This window comes from Marmota flaviventris, chromosome X (assembly GCF_047511675.1).
Source record: "Marmota flaviventris isolate mMarFla1 chromosome X, mMarFla1.hap1, whole genome shotgun sequence".
NCBI lineage: Eukaryota > Metazoa > Chordata > Mammalia > Rodentia > Sciuridae > Marmota > Marmota flaviventris.
Window position 1 is genome coordinate 53306107 of NC_092518.1, and position 7502 is coordinate 53313608.

At 39.2% G+C, this 7502-nt stretch overlaps 1 pseudogene; it reads left to right on the forward strand.

The window, feature by feature from the left end:
* Positions 1-1516: 1516 nt before the first annotated feature.
* On the forward strand, positions 1517-5526 carry LOC114081503 (activating transcription factor 7-interacting protein 1 pseudogene; annotated as a pseudogene).
* The last annotated feature ends 1976 nt before the right edge of the window (positions 5527-7502 follow it).

Below are 7502 nucleotides of genomic sequence, written 5' to 3' on the forward strand. Positions count from 1 at the left end.
AGTGACCCTGAAGGAGTTCTACTTTCCCGAACCTGGAAAGTTAAGGGATACCCAAATGTAATGATGATCCTTACAGTACTCTACCCTTTCATATACAATGTCTCATTACATCTTTATGATAAGTTTGCAAGGCAGTCAGGGCTTTAAGAAACTGACAAAAACATAGTCTTTTGTCATACCCTCTCTGTGGCTAAACCATAATAAAAGCCCTTTCTGAGCAGAAGGTCATTGTGAAGAGTTTCTGAAACACAGAGGAAGTTGAAGTTACTTCTAAGTGAACAGAATGACATTTAAACCAGGTCTTAAAGGATGGGTAACATTTGGACCTGTAGAGATGGCAAGAGAGGGAACAGAAGGCATCACCACCAAGGCAACAAGTAAGAAAAGCCTGTGACATATTCAGCAAACTGTTTGCTACAGAACAAAATACATGAAGATGAAAGGAAACAAGGCTAGAGTGGTAGGCTGGGCCCAGTTCATATTTAAAAGTTTAAATTAAGCCAGGCATGGTGATGCACGCCTTGTAATCCCAATGGCAGGCGAGGCTGAAGCAGGAGGATCACGAGTTCAAAGCCAACCTCAGCAACTTAGTAAGGTCCTTGGCAACTAGGTGAGACCCCATCTCAAAATAAAATACAAAAAAAGGGCTCAGTAATAAAGCACCCCCAGTTTCAATCCCCAGTCAAAAAAAATGTTTGAATCATTTTCAGCAGGTAGAATGATTTTTAGAAGAAAAATATGCCAAAGAGTTTTCTTGCATTATTTGGGTTCCTTTACCCTCTAATTATGTGGTTTTTAAGCAAGTTAGCTTCTGTGTGCTTCAGCTTCCTTGTCTGTAAAAATGGTGTAATATACCTATTCCAGAGGATTATTATGGGGATTAAATGAGATAATGCATGCCAAGCAGTTAGGTCAGTGCCTGGCACATAGTAGTCAGTTTGTAAATGTTATCTGTTATTATCATAACAATTCATCTCCATCACCAGGCTTTGTTTACTCAGTCCTAAAATGAGAAAGTTGGTCTGTATCAATTTAATTTCTATAGCCCCTTAACATCTTCAACATTATTTATTGCACCATCTTCTTGCTCCTTCTTGTACTATACTAACCTAAAACCCTACTGAATTGGTGGGAATTCTGTCTTTTAATAAAAAGGTTAGAATAATTGATTGCCAGACTCTTAAATATTTCATCTAGATGAGCAAACTGGAAGTGTTGAGCCAAGAGTCTACAAGCTTCTTTTAGCATATTCATGCCTTCAATTTAATAAAGAATACAATCAATTTGGATGAGAAATTCCAATAATCTTTGAAAATCATAATCTGATAAGGTGTTAATATCTAAAATATCTAAGGAATACAAATAACTTAATAGCAAGAAAAAATCAAGAACATTCAAGGGATATGAATAAACATTTGTCAAAAAATGACATACAGCGGAGGCGGCGGCAGTGGCAGCGGCGGCGCGGCGACTGAAGCGCGCAAGATTGAGGCGGCAGCGCTGGGGACGCCTGCTCCGGATGGCTCTGTAGGAAGGAACGTGGTTGCCCCCTCCCTCAACTCCCGCCCCCCAAGATTCAAAATGGATAGTATAGAAGAACCTCAGAAAAAAGTCTTCAAAGCTCGAAAAACAATGAGAGTGAGTGATCGTCAACAACTTGAAGCTGTGTACAAAGTCAAAGAAGAACTGTTAAAAACTGATGTCAAGCTATTAAATGGCAACCATGAAAATGGAGATTTGGACCCAACCTCACCTTTGGAAAATATAGATTATATTAAAGATAAGGAGGAAGTGAATGGTATTGAAGAGATTTGTTTTGATCCTGAAGAAAGTAAAACAGAATGGAAAGAAATGTCCTGTATCCTAAATGTTAATGTAAAAAACAAGCAGGATGATAATTTAAGTTGTGAACCTTTGTCTCCTAAGAATATAACTCCTGAATCAGCCTCTAAACTGACCACTGAACCAGCTTCTGGTGATCCAGCCACTGTAGATCCAGACTCTGAAGAACTAGCCTCTATAGATCCTGCCTCTGGTGATCCATCTGCTGATCCCTCCTCTGCTGATCCCTCCTCTGCTGATCCTTCCTCTAGGGAGCCTGTCTCTGGTGATCTTAGCTCTGGTGATTCCACTTCTGGTGAACCGGTTTCTATTCAAGTGATTTCTGGTGAGCCAGTTTCTGGTGAACCAGTTTCTGGCGAAACTGCCTCTGGTGAAATAGGTTCTGGTGATCCTGCTTCTGATAATTCAGCCTCTGGTGATCTAGCTCCTGGTGCTATCTTCTGGTGATCCTGCTTGTAGCGAATTGGCCTCTGATGATCTGGTTTCTGGTGATCTGGCCTCTGGTAAACTGGCCTCTGGTGAATTGGCCTCTGAACTGACTTCTGAATCAACCTTTGAAGCCACCTTTGAACCAAGTTCTGTACCAGTTTGTGAACCAATTACTGAAACTGACAATACAGGGCAGAGTAGCAAAAAAGATGATGATTTTCTTGAAAAAAAAGATGATGATGAAAAGTTAGATCAAATTCAGTGTAAAGATTCATTTGATCAGAAAAAAAAGGTGATAGTAATATTGGTGGCAGTGAAGAAGCTGCAGAAACAGATAATACAATTATTTGTTCAGATCTACTTCATGAAAACGAAAAGAAGGTAGAGGAAGATCCTATTACAGAGCTTGCTTTAGGAGAAGAGGCTATATCCAGCAGTATGGAAATTGACCATGGTGAAAAGAGTGAAGATGAAAATTCTACAGACCTTGTAGAAAGCATTCATGAAAATGTTTAAAAAGACGACAAAAATGAGAATATCTTAGAAAGTGCAGATTCTATGGAGACAGATGAAATCATCCCTATTTTGGAAAAACTTGCTCCTGCTGAAGATGAACTTACTTGCTTTTCTAAAACTTCTCTCCTTTCAAATGATGAGACAAATCCAGATTTGGAGGAGAAAAATGGAAGGTTCTTTTGGATCTCCATCTAAACAAGAAAGTAGTGAGAGTTTACCAAAAGAAGCCTTTTTGGTCCTCTCTGATGAAGAGGATATTCCATGGGAAAAAGAGGAGTCTGAAGTTATATCACAAAATGAGACACGCTCGCCAGAAATAGAAAGTAATGAAAAGGACAGCAAACCTGAGGAAGAAGAGCAAGTGATAGATGAAGAAGATGAAAGACCTTCTGAGAAAAATGAATGTTCTAGAAGAAAACGTTCTAAATCAGAGGACATGGACAATGTACAGTCCAAACGTCATCGATATATTGAAGAAGAATATGAAGCAGAATTTCAAGTAAAGATTACAGCCAAAGGAGACATTAACCAGAAGCTTCAAAAGGTGATACAATGGTTGCTGGAAGAAAAATTGTGTGCATTACAGTGTGCTGTATTTGATAAGACTTTGGCAGAACTCAAGACACAAGTAGAAAAGATTGAATGTAACAAAAGGCATAAAACTGTTCTTACTGAACTCCAGGCCAAGATAGCCAGGTTAACCAAACGCTTTGGAGCAGCCAAAGAAGATCTTAAGAAAAGACAAGAAAATCCACCAAACCCACCTGTATCACCAGGAAAGTCTGCAAGTGATGTCAATAGCAATAATAACATACCCTACAGAAATGCAGGCACGGTGAGACAGATGCTGGAGTCCAAAAGAAATGTAAGCGAGAGTACACCATCAACCTTTCAAACTCCTGTAAATACAGTGTCTTCAACCAATCTTGTCACTCCTCCAGCAGTTGTCAGTAGTCAACCCAAGCTGCAGACTCCAGTGACCTCAGGTTCTCTGACAGCAGCATCAGTTCTTCCTGCACCCAATACAGCTACAGTAGTTACTACTACTCAGGTGCCTAATGGAAATCCTCAACCTACAATCTCTATACAACCTTTGCCAGTGATTTTGCATGTACCTGTTGCAGTATCCTCCCAGCCTCAGCTTCTACAGAGCCATCCAGGGACTTTAGTGACCAACCAACCATCCGGCAACGTTGAATTCATTTCTGTGCAAAGCCCACCTACAGTGAGTGGTCTTACCAAAAATCCAGTATCCTTGCCATCCTTGCCAAATCCTACTAAACCAAACAATGGTCCTTCTGTGCCCAGTCCTAGTATTCAAAGGAACTCTCCTGCCAGTGCTGCACCATTAGGAACAACACTTGCTGTACAGGCTGTTCCCACAGCACACTCTATCGTACAAGCCACAAGGACTTCTTTACCTACAGTAGGCCCATCAGGACTCTATAGTCCATCAAATAATCGTGGTCCTATACAGATGAAAATTCCAATTTCTGCTTTTAGTACGTCATCTTCTGCAGAACAGAACAGCACTACCACCCCAAGGATTGAAAACCAAACCAACAAAACAGTAGATGCTTCTGTTAATAAAAAAGCTGCCGATAGCACATCACAGAGTGGAAAAGCCACTGGCAATGATTCAAGTGGTGTCATTGATCTCACAATGGATGATGAAGAGACTGGAACTTTACAAGACCCCAAAAAGCTAAATCACACTCCTGTGTCAGCCATGGGTTCTTCTCAGCCTATGTCTCGACCATTGCAACTCATACAACCAGCACCACCTCTTCAGGCATCAGGGGTGCCAACAAGTGGACCATCTCAAACAACAATACACTTACTACCTACAGCTCCAACCACCGTGAATGTAACACATCGTCACTCAGGTGACTACAAGATTCCCTGTACCAAGAGCTCCTGGAAACCATCAGGTGGTTTATACAACTCTCCCAGCACCACCACCTCAGGCTCCCCTCTGAGGAACTGTTATGCAGGCTCCTGCTGTTCGTCAGGTCAACCCTCAAAACAGTGTTACAGTTCGAGTGCCTCAAACAACCACATATGTTGTTAACAATGGATTAACTCTGGGATCAGCAGGTCCTCAGCTCACAGTGCATCACCGACCACCACAAGTGCATACTGAGCCCCCACGCCCCGTGCACCCTGCACCCTTACCAGAAGCCCCACAACCACAGCGTCTGCCCCCAGAAGCTGCCAGCACCTCTCTGCCTCAGAAGCCACACTTGAAGTTAGCACGAGTTCAGAGTCAAAATGGCATTGTACTGTCATGGTGTGTCTTGGAGGTGGATCGAAGCTGTGCTACTGTGGAAAGTTACCATCTCTATGCTTACCATGAGGAACCCAGTGCCACTGTGCCCTCACAATGGAAAAAGATTGGGGAAGTAAAGGCACTTCCCTTGCCCATGGCTTGTACTCTCACCCAGTTTGTTTCTGGCAGCAAATACTATTTTGCAGTACGAGCCAAGGATATTTATGGACGTTTTGGACCTTTTTGTGATCCTCAGTCAACGGATGTGATCTCTTCTTCCCAGAGCAATTAAACCTTGGAGCCTTTATCTTTTCCTCTTTTAAAAGTTTCACCTTTTGGTCTTGTTTTTAATCTTGTGCATGATACCTAATGTAAAATCCACATTGTGCAAGATTTCTTGGACAGATGTGTGTATACACTACATTTGTTTATAACCAGAAGCAAAATAAACTCAGCCCATAAAGCAAGAATCTTCTCCCAGACAATTCAGCTTCAGGGTTTTGAAATGTATATGTGTGTACCTTGCTTTAGTTTTGAGGCTAGGAACGTGTGTGTGTGACTTTTTTTTTTTTTGCGGGGTGGGGGGCTTCATTTTGTTTCTATGTTTATTGCAGTGGAAACTCCCATTTTTGTTCTCACATTTACCTCTGTTTCGTATGAAGTAGGTTAAATATCTGCAAGGAATCTATAGTATCAGAGTTAAGTGATTTAAACTAAATCTAAACAAAACCCAAAGAAATAAAAAGCAAAATGACTAGTTTAAAATAGGTTAATTTGAACACAGGAAAGAATTTGTACATTTTTTTGTTTCTTAAGTTGTTAATTAAATGAAAAACATCTGCAGTGACACCCTCCCCTTTCTTAACCTGGCTTTTATGTTTATTTACAGATTTACTATAGAAATAAACATGGCCATATGTCCACTGTTGTTACTCTTTGCTCTTAGCTTTTCAACCTTTATTTCTCCATCATCTCCACAAAATATAGCACACACCTCCCTCAAGTAAGTTCAAACCAAGGTCTTTATATGTACATATATATGTGAGTACACACACACACACACACGTATAACTTTTTTTTTTCTCATCTGTGGCATCATCATTTAACTTTAAAAACTTGACTTGCTGGTTTCTTCTAAGGGTATAGATGCATTTGAGTCATTATTTAACTTCAAAAAATGGACCAAGAGAAAAACATTGTTTAAGAAAGTTTGCCATCAGACCTGTTTTATGTTGCACACTGTGTTAGACACTATGAAAGCAGTTCTAGTATACTTAACCACCCATGGTACAGTTGCCTTTCAAAGGAAATGAACAGTAAGATTCACCAAATACAATGAGCTAATATATCAAGAGGAAAGTTCCATTTCCTCTTTATTTTCATGTCATCCTTCCTGTTTTAACCTTTTGTTTTGATGGTGCCAAGTTTAATCTGATTAGCGTTTATCAGCTTTGGATAAAATTGAAAGTATTATTTTGGGTCATTCTCTATAATAATGAAATATAACATCTTGTTATCTCCATTCTCTTTAAAATTAGTGAAATTCAACTTAGGTCATGGATTGTCAGTATGAGTGTCAGCTATACTGGTGTCAGGTTAGTGTTTTTTGAGTAGATAGTTTTTAGGACAAGAGGTCTGGGTTGATGAGAGTGCAACTGGAAATATTTTTAAAAGTATTTATGGAGTTTGTGAAATCACTTTTCAAGTCTTCTTGTGATATTTGAATTCACATTTTTACCTTCTCAAAATAAATTGGTCATTTATTTTTCCTGGAATTAATAGGAGGGAGCTATCATTTTTATTAATATTGTTTTGTTTACAACTTTGATGGCTTAAAATAGAAAGTATTATAGTTGTAAAGAAATTTTCTTTAGAGACTGCACTGGTCATTGTACTGTCATCTTAAATATGAAGTTTGATGATGAAGAAAGCCTATAGGTTGCCAAAATGTAAATGCTCCTAACCTTCCTTTCACTCTCAGAAAATGAGACCACAATGAGAATTAGAATTTTCCACAAGTCAAATTTGCCAACCAACTATGTAGATATTACTCATTCTAGGGCAAATGATGATGTTAATGAAGTTGCCAATGTTATGGCAATAAAGATTTCAACAGGAGGAAACTTAATTGTCTTCTAGATGTATATGAGCAACTATCTATATCTGCATGTTTATATGTTTTTACCTAAAGTGGTTGCAATGTTGATGATGTGTTCAAGATCATTCCTGTCTGCAGAACAGAAAAGCCCATGTTCAAAATTGTTCTTTATTGACTGGTTTTATGGTCATGAGTTTTATGGTCAACAATTTGCTTATCCTGCCTACAAAAGGTTCCCTTGATGAATATTTGTATTTATATTTACTAATCTTATTTTAAGTTTTCATAGTATTATTAAGCAGGTGAAGAAAGCCCAGTAGAATGAAAATGTTTAATTATTTTAGCCTA